At 35.7% G+C, this 19,561-nt stretch overlaps 1 protein-coding gene and 1 pseudogene across 3 annotated transcripts in view; one reads left to right on the top strand and one right to left on the bottom strand.

Annotated features, from left to right (window-relative positions):
- The window catches only part of LOC139127220 (centrosomal protein of 70 kDa-like), a 95,642-nt gene that overhangs the window by 51,560 nt on the left and 24,521 nt on the right, over positions 1-19,561 (bottom strand). The window lies entirely within an intron of this gene.
- LOC139127222 (fas apoptotic inhibitory molecule 1-like) lies at positions 6,328-11,848 on the top strand (annotated as a pseudogene).

The raw sequence follows: 19,561 nt of genomic DNA, 5'->3' as shown, positions 1-19,561 counted from the left end.
AACATCGATAACGGGAAAGAAAATTGTGGAAAAAAATACATGAGGCTAAAAATTAAAAATTGCAGCTATTCTCTCATATGTTTTTATTTTCTTTATATGAACTACTTACTTTTTGAATAAACTGCAAAATTGAGCTAGAAACGGTACCGGGAACGGCGATCTGAAACATGGCAGCACCATCGCTGATTTTGAAACACATTTTTGAAGGTGAGCCAATCAAAACATCCCTTACATCGAATACTCATTTGAAAGCCCAGATCTCGCTCTTTCTCGCGATATAAGGTTCTTCACCAACATAGGGCAGTGTATATGACCAAATCCGAGACAAAAAATTGAGAGCGATTTTTCCGAGACCTAACCCGACCAACTCTCAGTGAAACGTCCTCTAGTACACAGTTTATCATTATTTCTTTTGAATTTTTGCTAGAAAAATGAGAAATTTTGAACAGCTCACGTATTTATTGACGGAGATATTGACCACGCTTCACAGTAAGTGAGGCTACCCACAATTCTCCATGATCCGTACACACGGAGATCACTCATTGAACTGGAGCAAATTTCTTCTGTACACAGAACAGCTCGGTCCATATATCAAAATTCTGGGACCATAGTTTTGATAATCATAATTCTCTAATTTCTCACGGTGAATAATGAGAAGATCAATCCCTTTTGCGCAGAGGAGATAGCAATTTTGTGATTTTTGTCGACATAGATTTTTGACAGCCGTACACAATATTTTCAAGGAAACTAAGGGAATAAGTTGCATCTGTGTTGGCAAAAGAAAGGGTATTGATTTTTTTAAATGTTTGTAACAAAGGAAATTTGCATGTCTGACAGGTGGTATGATGAGACCATCTTAGTTGCTGATAACTTTACCATGACAAGTATGCAATTTTTAGCACCTCCAAACATCGACTTCTCATTCAATTTACTCCTGAATTTTAAAGATGATCAATAATTTTGGAACATAGTTTTAACCAATAATCCTTAAATTAAATTCTAAGTTTCAAATTGTTCAGAAACTGATAAAATTGAAGAAGCCTTTACCAAATAATGTCAAAACTCCACATGGCCCCAGTGGTGATGTTTTGAAAGCCTTTATTTGGAATAAAATACTTTTTGTAGGTAGTTTTAATGCAGTAGAGCTATTCAAAAGTGTCATCAGCTCAAAAAGACCTTCAATTTGATATATCACTTATGCCATTTGAGCTTAATATTGTCATTTCTCGTTAAGTGTCGTTCATCCGTTGCCATGGATAAATCCAATATGGCCACCATCGTAATCGCGTAATTTTAGGATACATTTGTGTGTGCCATTGAAATCTATCTCCATGCCAAATTTGGTACAAAAAGATGTTTTATTAACAAAGTTACAGCAAATTTACTGTAAATTTCAGCTACAACTCCTTCATTTTTGTCCCATTGTTCCCATTGTTATTATATGTATTGTCTTTCCACAGAAAGAGTAAAAGTGAATGTTTTAAAAAGCTATAAAATTGTAACCGTTCATCCAATTTCGAAAATTAAAAAAATGTTTAGCTTCTCTCATTGAAATCTAAAAAACTACATTAATTAAAATGCAGATTGAACATTTCAAATTTCAGTTGGCCTCCCTACTTTTGTAATAGTGGTCTGAATGAGCGTTAATACAAACTGAAAGGCTAGGGACTTGATCCCCAGGATCAAGTAAGTTCTAGTCTGTAAGTGGATTATGAATGTGTGATAGCCTTTTGTTTTCCATTGAATTTGTAATCTAGTGTAAATTTCCTGGCAAGTCAATCTGAGGCCTGACACAGGCCTTTAAGGCTTGCACTAAATATATTCAGTAATCATAGCAACCAGTATACCCATGGTGCAATTGTCTGAAATAAAAATTCATTTGTTGTACTCTATTGCTAGACACAATCATGGTACATACTTAGTGGAGGGACCCTGACACAGTGTACATGTGTATTCAAGATAGACACCAACCATTGCATTCATATCTACCTTATTGGTGTCATTTATAAAGCTAGAGCTGTGTTTCCTCAAAATCTAAACTTTTTAATGTGCTCATGTATTTAAAATGCTAAACAGTATACCCTCCTTGACAATTTAGGACAACTCAAAATTACTAATAACACGAACTTAATATGCTAAACAGTATACCTAACCTGACAACTCAAAGTTAATAATAATAAAACAAAATGAACAAAAATAATGTCCATCTACATCTACTTTACTATGAACCTTTTCCGTGCCAGACAGTATCACTTTCCCATCAGCCAACTCAGTGAAAAGCAGTATTGAGCCAAAACCATTCATATTTCCACCTATTTGTCTTGGTCTGTTCAAACAGCTTTAGTCCATAAAAACCATGTTTACAGTATCTGTGATTTCAGGGGCCTTGGTACTATTTGTCTTGGTCTGTTCAATTGTTTGTTAAAATGCACAAAATGGGACATATTATGCTTCTCTAGTTTTAATGAACTTGACCTGATGGTGAAATACCGGTATGTACTTGGTAGGACAAGGCCTTACCAGGAACTCTGTACTGATGATCTTGAATGAAAACAATGATCTGAATTCCACACAATACTTTGCACATCCATCACTACTATCACATGTACATGCATGTACTCAGCTTCTAAATTATTAAAATGGTGAATAAAAGCCACAGCTTGGATACTAATTGATTGCTAATTTGGTTTATCATGACAATACTCATCTTCCAGTTTGTGTCAATATTCAAATTGTTAATCAAATTTACTAACCACACAGGCATCACATCCTGTGTGTCTAGGGATTTATGTACATGGGTAATTACTGTACATTTACTTCCAAGCAGTAATGTCTATACAGTACATTATGTCACGGCAGTAAGCCAACACATTTTCTTTTTTCTCTTCCCAACAGTGTGTGGAACATATTTGCAAACACAAATTCATAAAACACTGAACGTTACTATTAACAAATGAATTGCTGTCTGGATGACATTACAGACATACAAGCCTTTAAAATGCACTGTTCTTGTTTACATTTGAGTTGTAGTCCAGACCAGAATTCACTTGTCAACACTGACAATGCACCCACACATGTACCGGTACAGGCTGAGTTGACAAGCTGAATACTGTATATCTCAGCATACTTACAGTCAGTAGAACAACTCAATGAGAAACTATGATTGATATTAAAAACTGAAATGGTGAAAAAAATTCAAAAGTTATAACTACTTGGGCCTTTTATTGGGTTTGTGTACTGTTTTGTAAAACTGTTTAGCGACACCAAGTCTTGTAATGTTTGATTTTCCTCGTAAAATTATACAGATATTGATTTTCCAATCATATTTCCTACGTCAGTAAACACTTCCCTATTCAACAGCCATTCAATGCAAACCTTGGTCAGACGGCATTGTGATTTCTTCCATGTTGAAAGATATATACTGTATAAGCTTTCCCTTCAAACCTTAAACATTGCAGAAATATACTGTATAAGCTCCTTCCTTCAAAGCTTAAACATTGCAGAAAATAATGATAATCTTCTTTGCTTTTTTACCCTTTCACCACCATGGTTTGTCCCAAATCAATTGTTTTCTATGGTAAAGTTGGACCTGTATACAGGGAACTGGGGGTGAAAGGGTTAAAGGAGTTAAACCACACAATCATGAATTTCAAACCTATGCTTATAAGTTTGACAAAAATTTAAAATGCTTAGATCTCTTTAATTGACCTTTTCATTCAGTCACTGATAAAGACAGGCAGTAAATGTAGTTTAGCTGCAGGCAGTGTAGTCACCTTATCACAATAGTGGATGGTTTATTGAAACCCATGTCAGCTGTCTCTACAAACCCTCCATCATTGATCAATGCACCTTACATTCCTATACTTGTACTAACATGTTCTATTCTTAAAATATGTTTGCAAAATCACCTGACAAGACCCAAAAGGTGACAGGTATCACGGTCGTGGAGGGACTGTGCAGGTATCTAGTGTCAACATCATTAAAGTATTACAAGATTTTTCCCAGAAATCAGTGTTTTGTACCAAGCTATGTAAATCTCTGAATTGCAAAATTACTGCAGTTACTGAATCATTGATCACAGCCACAAGTTAATGAGATTTACAATGTTTATGTTAAAACAACAGACAGGTGGAAAGACAGAAATTTTGATGACCAGTCACCTGTACCACACAAATATCGTCACTTGATTACTGCGATGTCTTTTGTCTCCAGTTACATTACATCCTGCATTGTTTTCTCACCTTCCTTTTATTATTAGTGTTCCACAGTTTGTCATTAGTTCATCATGACAACACTAATGAGTGTCCCATTTAATTCAATCTCAAAATCTGCTAAACTACGGTACTACAGAAGGTTTTGTGAAACATACAGTAATTCAATTGATTTTCACACACACCAGTGATATGACATACATTTTAGTAGAACTAAATCAGTTTTGTGATTGTAGAAAATTGACATGTTCATTGAGTGGTTGAAAATATTTTTTATTTCACAAACATGATGTTTAAGACTTTTCTAGTGATTAGTTGGTGTTCAATACATTTTCCAAAGTCTACCATGTCCGCGTTAATAACTATGACAAAATACAACTTTGAAATTTGGGCAAATATCTGATTGACACTTAGGAATGTACATGTACTGTATTGTTGCCAGGGTTTGATACAGTGACACTGTCAGAGAATTGTGAAGTATTGAAGACGTGAACTCTCTGTTTCCTCTGGCTTCTGAAATTTTTTAGTAAATTTACGAATTGGGTATTGAAACTTTTCGTAAATTTTGAAATTCATAAGTAAACTTAACCGCTCCAATACGGAATATCATTCAATCAAATTCAAATTAAGTACCACATGTGCTTAGAACTATTTTGAGGTTTGGGCCTTCAGCTCTCAATCAACTAGCTGCTTCTTTGCATTTGTATAATTACGAATCAACAATGAAAAAAATTAGTAAATCATCTAAAAAATTAGTAATTTTACGAATTTGAGAGTGGCAGAGGAAACACAGGAACTTGATGAAGACAATAATTAACCATGGCTGCTGTAATGTTAGTTGCTGATTACAGTAAAGTAGGATGTCGTGTGTCATTAGAAGATTAATGAATAAATTCATTAAGCTGAAAGGTTTTCATACAAGGAATGTTTGTCCTCATTAGTACACATTCATCAAATTCATTACCATCCTTCATTTGATGTCAGCTGTCAAAAACACTTCATGTAATTACTACATATATGTAACTTGCAAAATCTAAAATTTGACCCTTTAAAGTCCCAGTGCTGCTAACTTTTGATGATAATTTCACCATTTTTATTTTGAATGTGAACCATAATTCCTTGTTCTTCTCCCCAAAGAATGTTGATATACACAGTATCCAGCTTGTCAACTCAGCCCCTATGGTTGTAAAGTGCATTGTTATTGTTGAAAAGTGACTTCTGGTCCGGACTAGAATTCAAATGTAAACAATATTCATGCATTTTACACATATAGACGCTAAGTTGACAAGCTAAATAGTGGGTGTTTCAACATTCTTTGGGGAGTAGAATAAGAAGTTGCAATTGATTTATAAAATAAAAATAATGAAAAAAACCATCGAAAGTTAGCAGCACTGGGGCTTTAATCAATGAATTTAGGTACAAAATCTTGTAAATTGTTTCAACAAAATTCAACTAGCGGGTACTTTGGGGAGACATGTTGTGGATTAGAGAGGGATATTGTGAAATGGTTGTTGTACTCCCTAATTATAAAATGTAAATTTAAACTCATCACGTTTTTAGGCAATACTCAGTACTTGCATTTATGAATTGTACTAGTAGGTGTACATGTGTGATATGTGTACCGGTATAACACATGTACTGGTATTTTGAGAAAGAAAACATTGACAACTGTTCATATCATAACCGACCACTCTTCTCTGTAATCAGTCTGCACATCAACATAGGTACCAGTAATGTTAATTGTTTTATTAATGAACTTTCATTGTTTTCCAAGCATTTAGAAGTACTGATAGTGACCATAACTCGTTCTAAAGCTTGTGGAAAACATCAGCGTTGTCATCAACAGCGAAAACTGCAATCTTCCAAGGTTGGGTTTTGATTCAACTCTGCATTGGTTTTAGAAAGCTGTGTTGCAATGGTCAATTTTCAGCTAGCATGTTAGTTATACTGTAAAGATATTACAGTGATTACACACACAACATCATTGTTACAGCCTGGTTTCCTGTCAGGTTTTAATTATTGATGTTATGCAGCAATGCATTGTGGGTAACTCAGAGCAGTGTTCATGAATGATATATCATCTCAGTCTCACTGTGTTTATTTTCATCTATTCCAGACATCAGTGTGTTCCGTGCATCAGTGCAAAGTGACGGCATCGGGAATTTATTAGCGTCATCATACTCTCCATTTGCAGCAAGGAAGGAGCACTTAATCCGTGGAGGTGGTTGCACTGTTTGATAAGACTTTGATCTAGAACAGCTATGAATGACATTGTAGCAGTGTGGACGTTGCTCTCAGCGACGGTGTTCACAAAGTGGAATTGAACACGGTACAACATCAGGAAAACGTGTTGTTGTAGTTGATGGCAAGGTAAAGACTATGTGTACCTTTTTACAGGGCAAGTCAAGTCAAATCATTCAATGTAAAAGTGAAAAGAGTTGCAAACAGTTGAATTGTCTCAACCTTGTCACCCCCACTTCCCTGTCTAGAGGTCCAACTTTACCATAGAAAACAATAGGATTGGTTCATTGTGGTGAAAGGGTTAAATTCAAGTGATTGACACAAATATTCAAAACGTCTGACATACCATTATCACAGTGACACATGAAATCATTTGAATACTTGTTTTTCAGGTTCATTTTGATCAAGTTCATTGCAAATCCATCCAATATTCTTGAAATTGAATTTAACGTACAATTTCTATTACTACCTGGAATAGCTAGGATTGTATTTGTGTATTTTAATTGACTATTAGTGACAAGAAATGAAGAATGTGAACAACTAACATATCAATATGTTTCATAGTGTCTAATTCTGTGAAAGGATGTTGAAATATTAATAAGAATAAATAATGTAAGTTTATCTTGATGGTACATGTGGCTACTGTTCATTTCAATGTGGTCCTGACATTGTTGATAACACAAGGATGACTGTTGCCATGGATACAGATTGAAGTTGATACAGTAGCTGCACCTACAAATTCAGTGTCTATTAACTTGATGAAATTCTCTAACAGGCCTTTACCATGTTACAGCTAATAGTTCTAATGTTTTCTGAGTCTTAGACGTCAACCATTATGTTAAGCAGTACCCATACTGTCTCCCTGACAGACACTCTGGTTGTCATGGTAACATATTTGTTTCAATGTAAACATGCATCTTAGTAATTATCTGTGTTATGATTTACCTTTGTGATTCATCAGTGATATCATTCAAGTATGGTGCATGTCTGTGAATATCAATCCATGCTCCATGTAAGATGTTGAAAGCTGTGTACGTGTGTCTAGTGAAATTTAATGAATTTACTCTTCAAATCAGCGCTTGTACCGGTAAAAACCAGTATGCTTTCAGCACACAGAATGACTTTGACGAAGTTTTCTGAATGTTGTTCAAATACGTAGAATATCAGATTTTATATAATTATGATGTCTATATGTTTATGTAATCTTAAGAATGTCAAATCATTAACATGAGAATAGTCTGTTGCTTGGCAACAGTAAATAGATATTGTAACATTGTTTCAAGTTGATGTACTGACAGAAGATACCAAATGGTTCCTTAGCAACATAGATCACATGCATTCCATTTATTGTAACATTGTTTCAATTTGATTGACAGGAGATAATTAGGAAGAACTGGATGTTTAAACTTGTCAGCAGGGAAGTGTTCAACATTGGCAAAGCCAAAGTGAAAGCTGCAATAAACATTGACGCTGTCAGTGGATTTGCATATGAATACACGCTGGAAGTCAATGGTAAAAGTTTAAAGAAGTTCACAGAGCAAAGGTCAAAAACTGCCAAAGTTTGGTCTTTAGTAATAGATGGTGTAGACACTAGGATTGTTCTAGGTAAGTGAAATGAAAAAATTCACTATTGCTTATCATCATTGGTTGAGAATTATGATTGGGGAATGGTTATCAGTGCTAAGCCCTTTGAGCATTAAAGTCTATTTTTGTCACCTTTACAAAGTATACCACAGTCAATTTCAAAATTTTGGTAAAAAAACTGTAGCTGATGAAATGTTATATCCAATTGGTCAAAAATTATGAAAGACTTACAAAAATGTTCACAAAAATTGGTAAAATATTCATTAAAATTTGGTGGAAAAGATTACAGCAGTTCACTGATTCACTGATCCTCACTTACTGAAGTGCAATGATTGGTCTATTGTCACTATTGTACATCCAGAATTCCAGAATGTGAGTGAAAATATCATCATTTCTATATTCATCTGTTGAACCAGTTTGCATTCCATTTTGTTGCACAGCTTATACAAAATCTTTGTCATGATTTGTCATCTACGTTCACCTGGTATGCGTCATTGTGAATATCTGTTGTGACTTGTCGTTGTGGTCATATCATGTGCATCATTTTGGCACAGATAAACGCAATGAGCCAGTGACTGGTGGAAGGTAAGATGTCATTGATGCATGGCTACAGAAATAAATAGGAGATGGTTTGTAAAACATCATCTTACATAGCAAAGGATGGTGGAAAGGTCACCAAAAGCGTCAAACTACCCAGTGTCTAACACATGCTGCCAATTTACATCAATAACAACGCCTTGCCAAGTATGTTTAAGCTCAGCCAAAACCAAATCACAGTATTTCTATATTATGGGAGTAAATCTCTTCTGATTTTTTTATCAGAAAAAGACACGATGGATGTGTGGTGCAATGGTGAAACCCTTCAAACAGCTGTAAGTATACTCTGAAGATTCAGCTATTGAGTTTTCAAATTCATGTGTCTATGTATAATTTAGACACATCTTCATGGCAGCAGAATTTGTCTAAATATTCCTAAGACTTATGCAGTTATCAAAAATGATAGAAAAAATGAATTTGGCCAAAGAATAATCTTACCTATTTTATCTGGATATCAAGCACAGTGATAGCATTTAGTACATATTTCAAAATAGCTTGTATTATCAAGTGTTCTGAGAAAGTTTCAATAAAAAATCAGTACTGAAATGGTCCATGTATTTCTTCTCACCATGATACAATCTATGGAATCATTTGATGCTCTGCAACTCCTGGATGTAAAGTTATATACTTGCGACAAATCCAATGGTATAAACAATGAAGGAAAAATTTTTTGCTAAATGGTAATAATGACGATTTTTCTGCGAAACCTTTGTGTTATGGATTTTGTTGAGGGTGAATTTCAGTAACAGATTTGAATATTTAATCATCAATAATAACAATGCACCTCATCATGGCACATGTACTGTACAGGTAAATATTGACATGTGAAGCTACTCAGTATGTACTTCAACATAGCTTTGGGAGCACATGTAGAATATGTAGTCCATACATGGAACAAAAACTAGAGTATTGTGGAGTTTAAAAGACTCAGTAACACATAAAAGTTCATCACCATGTTTAAATGAATTGACTGTCTATTACAGGGAGAATTTGTAGACGACGGAACAGAGACCCACTTTGAAATCCGAGATCATGATTGTTTTATAAAAGCTGTCAGTAGTGGAAAACGCCGCGATGGAATCGTACATGCGCTTTTTGTCGATGGAAACGAAATTCCTGAAACGCATGAAGAATCAGGGTAGTAGTGTTGAATCTAATTTCAAATATACTTATAAATTAGATTTTACAAATTGTACATACAGAAGAAGGTTTTTAATTTTTTAGCTTTGGAAATTCTTGTGTGATACTTTTTTTTCAAGAATTCAGATGACGAAGTCAGCTAGAATACGCTTTGTTATCTTATTATGTTTATATATTGTAAAAAATTCATTGTTTTATGTCCATGGAAATGAAGTGAATATTTTACAAATTTTTGATGTTATTTTCACGTGTTTTAAAATTGGGAATGTAGCGATGACAATTTTTCGCTAAGCTAGATTAGGAGAGTATTTTACAGTGTATACCAGTAGTTGAAGATCAGAAACTATTTCAAGAACTATTCCAAGGCAGACAGATAACAGTTGATGCTTTACAGGAAGATTTGCATGAGAACTCCCTAGTGTATCATTAAGAAGTCTTGTATCTCATGAATAAAGCCCCCTAAGTTGTTAAAAGTCAGTACTATGTCAGCCAACACTCTACTGTACCACAATGTATGGTAGAATATGTTGCTTTATTTGCATAGTGCATCCCTAAGTTGGTGTGCAAAACTAAGAGGCCATTGAAGTCTCCCTAGGTATTCTTAAATGACACCTTGTTTACAGTGGCACAATTGCACAGCTGCTTACCCAGTATTACCGTTCAGTCAATGATCATGTATGCATTACATGTACCTGTATTACAGCCTGGCTTTATCTGTAAGGTGTTTAGTACATTTGATTATAGATGGTAGAGGGCGCCCCATCAAGTGATTTGATGATTATAGATGGTAGAGGCGCCCCATCAAGTGATTTGATGATTATAGATGGCAGAGGGCGCCCCATCAAGTGATTTGATGATTATAGATGGTAGAGGGCGCCCCATCAAGTGATTTGATGATTATAGATGGCAGAGGGCGCCCCATCAAGTGATTTGATGATTATAGATGGTAGAGGGCGCCCCATCAAGTGATTTGATGATTATAGATGGTAGAGGGCAACCATCCAGTGTAAATGACTTCAGATGTAGAGATTGGTACTCCACTAAAACTGTAGTTTGACACATATTTGGCATTGAGATTTCTCTTGCAGTGTATTCCTAGAATTCTGATGAAAAGTCAGACGGAGAGAACTTAATCATGAACAGTAATTTTGTACATACAATGGAGCATCATGTTATCCTTGAACAAAAGAATCTCTTTAAACAAGAAATCCCAACCAAAATATGAAGTCAAATACCTTGTCTGTTGCAGTATTTACAATAATAATAATACCATGTTACTCTGAAACACTCACCTCTAACAAACCTGACATATTGTTCCGTCCAAGATTTTGTCGCCTGTCCATTTGTGAAAACAAGATTGAAGTATTTTCACTGCTGGTATGTGTGGGTCTTCTATTCATTTTAAAGTCTAAAAGCTTCTTGAAATCATGTATTCATATGCCATGCGTACCTGCCGGTAAGTTTTGTTGTTCTAGGCAATGTGTGCTTGATGCAATATGTAAATTTCTGTGTTCCTTCCATAAAAGGTATGATATTTAAATATGGCACAAATTCTGTGCCCTAATATGGTGACTGTATGTCTTTGTTTGGAAAATAGATGGAAGTGTAGTTATTATGTCAAAAATTTGCAATTATTTTCATCATATCAAAATACTGCTAAAATGTAAAGTACTAGGAACAGGCCTGGAAAGTCTTTTTCCGAGAACAGAACTCAAAATTCCATGCCCAAACCAGTCCTCAGCTTATCTGATCAAGATATAAAATTCCAGTTTGTATTTCCCTCTGATGACAAATACAAGCCTTTTCTTGTTCAGATGTTTTATTCATACGCAAGCTTTAACCAAGAGAGATACCATTTCATGTTTTGCTAGAAATTATGTCAATGTTACTTAAAATATTTAAATTTACTTTGCAGTTCCATGGCAACATGCTGACCTACTTTCACAATCTGTGACTTTTTTGTATATGATTGGCAAGCTACTTTTATGCATATCATTTTTTGACATGGTGTATGGAATTAGTCTGTGTGAGTGGATAAGCTACCATTTGTAAAATAAATCTGTTTTACAGAGGAATCGCTTGTGTGATTTTTATCTCAAATGTTAAAGTTTTTTCAGCTTGCAATTTTTGCCAATTGCACAATGCAAGCCAGTCAACCTTTCACAAAATTGAAAGTTTCCTATAAATGAGTTGTCTTGGAAAGGTGGCTGTTCATTTCTGTGGCAGCACCCCTTTGAATATTACCTGTTATTAACAGTACTACAAAAGATAATTGCTATCGTAGACTGAAGTTGTTCCCATATAAATTATCTTTGAAGTTCTGAACGATAGAATCCTAGAGATAAACTTATTTTATGCCCCGTAACCCATGAATATTGGTAGTTAACTTCAAGTTAGTGTTTTTTTTCATTCCTTGACCAATTGTATGTTTTCCATACTCAAAGTAGCCAACCATAGTGGAGACTGATTACCACCTGGCTTTTTATGGTTTAAAAAGTGTCTGATTTACTAGTAAATCGGACACTTTTAAACAAAAGAAAGTCATGTGGTGACGAGTCAACAACCCCCAAAAGCGACATATTGACCAGAAGAAATGTATTTCACCATCAAGTACAGAGCAAAGAAAATTTCAAACTAGAAGCATCAGGCTGAATAAATTTCTCAAGTATGTCTCAAAGTCAGTAATTGAGTTCCCTTGCTTGTATTCCTTCAGTCAAGGATGGTACATATTCTGCAGGCTTACCTGTGCGACCAGCTTCATTTTCAGAGAAAACATTTCTCTGAGCCATCCATTCGTTCCATGTCGTTACACCCCAACGGTTCATTTTGGCAGTGTTGTCAGGAATACGTGATTTCTGGTAATGCTCCACATCTCCTCGGCCCTGCGTGCCTCGGAGTTTTACTGGCAAACTGTACCGTTAAATTCCGTAAACCGCCTCCTACTCATCCGCTTACCTATAGTAAATTGGTTTATGGACTCCTTAGGGGCCACGGATAATTAAAACACGTGCACCGCTAACGCAACTTCCACTTTTAAGGGAGAGGGTGTTTTGCTCTATTTTGATTACCGTGCACAAAAATCGTACTACATGTTTTTATATCCCAACATCTCGCTACACATTTTTATGTATTGCAAAATATAGCACTATATTGTTTGGGGTGTAATAGGCCAGTGTGGCACTGGCACTATGATTCTTTTGACATACGGTACATGTGGTTCAGTGCACATGTAAAATAATGTAACAATCACTTTGGATACACTTTTACACTTCATTTCATTCTGATGGTTGCATCATTGTCAAGTTGCACTGAACAAAGATTGATTCTAGATATGGGGTACACAGAGAACCTGGCACACCCCTGTAACAGGCTGTGTCAGCATCCTAGTACAGTCTAGAGGAGCACAACACTGCAACAGCTATGTGGTACACAGTCCTGTAGCATGGATAATTTTTACATAGTCCTGTTACAGGCCTGCAATTTACATCTGTGTACCATGGATGTGTAAAATTAGACTCTGTTACATGAATGCGCAAAACACTACTGAAACAGAAATGTGCCTTGCCACCTATGTAATCTGTCTTTTAACTACAGCCATGTGCCATATGTGTGCACAATTATCAGTGGTATAGTGATGTGCACAGCCCTGTAACGGCTGTGTATAAAGCACCCCTGAAATTATAGGTCCTGTACCATGCATTATTACAGTCCTGTACCAGCCATTTTATTTTACACCCATGTACCAGCCCATTGGATCTATGGACTCATTTTATCACACAAAAGCATTGTCAATATGTTATAAATGTTTATCAATTATTTTTTTTCAACTAATTTCATCTTGAAGTATACACTTCAAAGTATTTTATGAATGCAGATACACACATAAATAAAGCCACACATTTCTAAGTATCTTTGTACAGAGTAGTTTATTCTTTAATGTACCCTACTGGTAATGTACAAAATGCTGTCACATGAAAATACATCAATTTATTCCCAATTTCTTTCACTGAAGGTATACACTTCCCTTTCATGAATATTCTATAATACATACATTTGAACATTGTTGAAATTTCTTCATCTTTATGTGCGCATAACAGAAAACATACTTTTCTTATGATGAATCTGTAAGTTAAATTATTATTATTATTATTATTATTATAATTATTATTACTATTTATATCTTAAAAGCGCTCCACATTACGTCTCGGTACTCTGGTCAAAAATTAAAAATTTAAAGATCACAAAGTGGTAGCATAATAGTCTCTAAACAGACAAGTTTTAAAGGTATACAGTCACCTGTTATCTAAATATGCCCATATATGGTCAAAGGGGCGTTACCTGGTATTCAAAATGCCCATGTGAGGGCTCAATTTTTAAAAAGCGGCCACCCGCTTAAAATCTGTGATTGGTTAGATTTTCTCTTTCCATGGTAACTGTGGCAAAATTGGAACAGGTGACAGTATACCTTTAAGTGTCGATTAAAAGAGACAATGTCACAAACAAACAATCTCGTACAGTTATATCAAAAAGGAATTCATTCCACAACATGGAGGCAGCAACTGGAAAAGCACAAAAAACAGGATTTGAAGTAGTGTACCTTGTATTACACCTAGTTGAAAGATTATTCAGTGAAAGAAGAGTATGTATAATGAAGTGGGTTTTTTATCGATCAAGGACATCAAGTAATCTGGACAAGATATTGCCGCTTAGAATTTTGAAAGTAAGGATGATTATTTTAAACTTAATCTGTTCCTTTACCAGTAACCAACGAAGTTTAGCAAGAACAGGTGAAATATGTTAAGGTTTGTTTGTGCTGGTATTTTGTTGAGCTGCGGCATTTCGGACAGACTGAATTTTTCTATCTTGTAATTTTGAATTCCATAAAGGAGGCTATTACAATTATCCAGTCTCGATGTTACAAAACCACGTACTAATTACTCTGCAGTTTTTGCATTAATAAGGTACAAATTTTTCCAATTTTATGCAAACCATCGGAATTAAGCTTCATAGTGATCCCTGGGTTTCTTACTGACGTTGATTGAATTATAACAAATGTGCCGACTCAGAGGGATTTCAACTTTGTTCCATCTTTACGAAACCGTGACGAAAACTGAACCATCTTGGTTTTTGTTCAGAATTAGTTGGTATCTTTGACGTCATCCATTGACGGATATCAATTACACACTGTTCATGGTGTAATGTAACATTTTCAAGACTATTACAAGATTATATAGACTTGAGAATCGTTAGAATATAACATGTACATGTACTTTAAACCATGGATAGAAATGATATCATCAAGAGTGGAAGTGTACAACGTAAAAAGTATGTGCCCTTGTACAGAAACTTTGGGAACCCAACACTGTAAAATAACAGCTTCTGAAGTGGTGGAATTAATAGACACACATAAATGACATGTCAAATATGATCAGATACAGCAAAATAATATTCTAATATATGAAGCAAAATCTCATAGTCAATAGTATCAAAGGCTGCTGACAAGTCAAGTATTATTATAATTACATCCTTACGAGAACCTAAAGCCATCATAACACCATTGTGAACACAGAAGAGGGCAGTCTCTGTGCTGTGATACATGCAATATGTTGCATGACACCTTTGCATATAATTGCTTTGCTGTCAAATAGCTTTTCAACCGATCTGCAACAATACACTGTTAGTTTACAGTGTGGGGTTCCCCATGGTTCTTGGTATATTTGGATGAAAAGCATAAATTTGAAACAGGTCGATAATTCTGAAGTACAGATCATGGAGTAGGATTTTTTATCAAAGGTCGAGCAACTGCCATTCTACAAACATCCGCAACAGTGCCCATTGAAAATGAACAGTTTAAAAGATGTCTGGTAAAAGGTGCATGTTCATATACATATCTCTAAACACTCTGAGTGTAAAATATCTAAAATAAAGGATTTAGAGGAACATTGCACCACAAATTTTACAAATTTCAATTCTTTTGGACGAGCATATTGTGGAAAAAGTATGTTTTGATAAATGAAAGTGCAAACATTCCTAAAAATGTGCATGTTCGAAAATGTAATAACAATTTTCATAGGTCAAAGTAAAATCATTCTTATTAGATTCTCAAGTTTGGTCTACAGTTGGACCAATGGAAAGAAAGACCAGCAAACATGTAGACTGACTGAGTGACGACATGGGGGACCATAAATAGATATTGCGTATACAGTTGCACCATTGATGTGGTTTCCCTGTGAGTACTCTGATATGCAAAGGCTTAATAATTACAATCATACCCATCCATAATCCGATAACACTAGGTCAAAATTCGTCACACTCAGTTAATTGTTATAAATATAGACACAAAATGGCACAGAACAGACAGTGCTGCACTTGTACACACAACAAAGTCTAATTCATTAAAGAAAGAAAGAAATATGGACCTTTGGCCAAAAAAAAAAAACGAAATGATGTCAGTTATTTCGAAAATATTAAGCCCATCCCGTCCCACATGCCCCAATCTTATGAACTAATAATGAATATATTAACCCTGTAAAATAAATAATTTTCATTGTGTTGAAACTTTTTTTCTCTTATTATTTTGTTAATTATTTTCTTTGACACACTAATTACCCTACAGGTGGTTTGTTCACAAATGTGTTGCACACATGCGTGCCCAACAACTTTCACTGAATCTATGTAAATAATATTATTACTAAGTTTCAAAACTAAACAGTTGTATATGCAATATCTATTTATGGTAGTAAAAGTCTGTATCCCTACAACATTTCTCCCCTTCACATTTACACATTTCCTCAAGATGCCATATGAGACCTATAAAAGATGATAAGGATACATGTTAATCAGTTTCAGTGAGTATGCAAAATGAAAAATATGCAAATGGCCCTACATTACAGGTCAACATTAGGTGGTATCGCTGGATAATAGTTACAAATGCAACTACACACATGTTGTGTCATTTGGGGTTTATATAAATGTCACCGAAAGCATATTTGCATGCACTGAATTTAACTTATCAACTCATTCTATGCATGTATTATCTGCATTTTTAATGTTCAACAGATTAATTTATGTTAGTATTAGAATTCTATTGTCAACAATTATGGTACACTTTAGAAAAGTGAAGCACTTCATTGACAAGTTTGTTTGAAGGTTTTTTAACATACATCTTTTTGTCGAACAAGAACTACTGACATATAACACAAGAACCTCTAAAAACCATTATATCATACCAGTATATCGACGGCGCAAATAAAACGATCTCATTGTTTGAGACGCGAAAAGAACATTGGTATATTGGCAATATACAACGACTAGAATACGCGTGAGCTCTCAGCTTTAGCAAAAATCCATTTTTGACATTCCATGCCAGAATTTCAATATACTGTTATGGTATAATAGCAATAAAAAACATACAGTGACGGTATACCACTCGATTTTGACCAGTTAACTTGATATATACACTCGCTATTGCTCATGCATATATGTCGTGAACTGGTAAAAATTGGGTGGTATACCATCGCTGGGTTTCCTTTATTGCTTAATTATAAAATAAAGCTAAAAACCCTTCAATGGGCAAAATTGATAGCATTTTATGAATATAAATTTTCTAGAAAACGGAGTGCATTGTCTCATTAAATATCTAAACACTTCAGTAGAACATCTATCAAATACCAGTGTATTGAACATTGTATAGAATCCTAAAGGATTACTAGATGTCATTTTTCACATCACATCATGAGTCAGTTCAATTTCCGATGTCTAAAATGGTAGTGACTAGATATTTGTCAAATTTTGAATAAAAAGTGCATGTGGATTATGATATTAAAAGTCAATAAGGTAGGAACAATTGAATAACTTACAATTCCGGAGTCATCAGTGTACTTGATCTTTTGACCAAGTCGTATCAGCCTTCTTTCAGATGGTACAATACCACCATAGTTTACGATGTCTTTGACTTCTAGATCATACCCGACAAGCCTGAAATGAAATGAATGCAAAACAATCTTATTAAAGGGACATTATTTGTATCTTTTGACCTCATATTGTTGCAAACAAGCAATTGATATTCGACTTACTGAAAGTGTAAAAAAACGGTCGACCATAGACAACTTCCATCCCGTTTGCGTACACCGTATAGAAAAACCTTGGGTCTGAGGTTTATGGAGGGTACTGTTAACCTCAGAGTTGGCAGGTTGACCTGCGATCAGACCACACTGCTAACTGCTATCTAGGCCGCTGTAAGCATCCGCGTGTAAAAAAATAAACCACACGAAGTGACAGTCGAAAGCGCAGTGTAGCAGTTTCGGGATTCCCTATTACCGATACTGTTTGCCTAGTTACATTTTGACGGTCAGTTTTTCATGGAGATCTTGACGGCCAAACTTGCTCTTAGATACACCATTCTTTGCTGCTACAGAGCACATTTTAGAATGGGCATTTCCAGTACCAGCTGACGACGACAAGGCCTATAATTGCGGATCTTTTTCATCTCGTTTGTTCCTCCATATGCATATGTAGACTTGCCCAAAGCCTTTGGGCATAGAAATGTGAAAACAAAGTAAAATGAAGGGATATTTAACTTCAGTAGACAGTCACGTTATTGTCGAGGTGATCGCGAAATTGAGCAATGTACTTTGGCGACTTACACGTACATTATGTACATAGTTGGGTGAAAGCTAACTCTGCTTGGAAGGGTATTGTCAAACCGCTGGCAGCACCTCTGTTGCGGCTTGCAGTTTCTCCACCAAAAACAACCCATTTTTAATCCCAAACTTGCATTGAGTTTCATTTTCAAGCACACCCACCTCGCCTGGGTACACGATTAGCCCTGCGTACAGGTCTGTGTGTTACCGGCGTTATACGGCGTGGATGCCGTACGCAGGGCTTTAGGTACACGATGTGCTCAGCTGCGCTTCTTACGTAAAGCCCACTTTTGGGAGTGGGTCAGAGGCACAGAGGCCGTAAGCGAACGGGTCTAGGCACCTGTCATTGCGATGTACTCACTATTGGTTCGAAATGCGATTCAACTGATACAAATAATTACACGATGTACAGAGAATAACAACATTAAAACAGATCTTGTGTGTCGAGAGGTGACTCCAATCGCGAGCAGTATCAATGACAGTACTCGCCCGGCACGGTGTCACGATGTCACCGATGCTACACACCGTGCAGTCAGTCCGAGTGCGATGTTTCCAGGTTCAACAAGTCTGACAAGTGATCATGTCGTGTTTATAAAACGAACCAACGTAATGGCAAGAAAATGCCCTAAAAATCTTAAAAGTTGACGAAGATTTGCTAACGATCAAATGCACAGGAAATGCATTTCTCTGTACCTGTTTCACTATCACCACAGCAATCTGACATCGTTTTAGTTTTACCATTGACCCAATTGCGTCTATGGTTTTATTTGTTTCACAGTCCGTGTCATCGATACTAAAATCAAACTTACAAGCGAATGCCCTTCTTAGTTTCACTATTTGACAGTAGTTTGTGATACGTGCATTTATTTATGCGCCGTGTGCTCCTCGATATCCATTGTGCTGAAGTTGGTGTGTAGGTCACAGGCCTTTCACGTTCCAGCTGTACTTTGATGGTTGACGTGTGCGTAGTAATATTGGTCATATGCAGGGGTTCAATCATGGCGGTTGGTTCAAATTGCACGGACACCCTTACCAACACTGAACCTTGCCGTAAAGAGCAAGAAAGTGGTTTTAAATATCCTTGAAGCCGTCCATAGTCACAATTTAGGTCTTCCATTGATTTGACCGTTGATTTCAGTCATCGAA

Source organism: Ptychodera flava, unplaced genomic scaffold (genome assembly GCF_041260155.1).
Source record: "Ptychodera flava strain L36383 unplaced genomic scaffold, AS_Pfla_20210202 Scaffold_29__1_contigs__length_4469600_pilon, whole genome shotgun sequence".
NCBI lineage: Eukaryota > Metazoa > Hemichordata > Enteropneusta > Ptychoderidae > Ptychodera > Ptychodera flava.
Note: the sequence above shows the minus strand (reverse complement) of the source record. Positions and strands in the feature narration are given on the sequence as shown.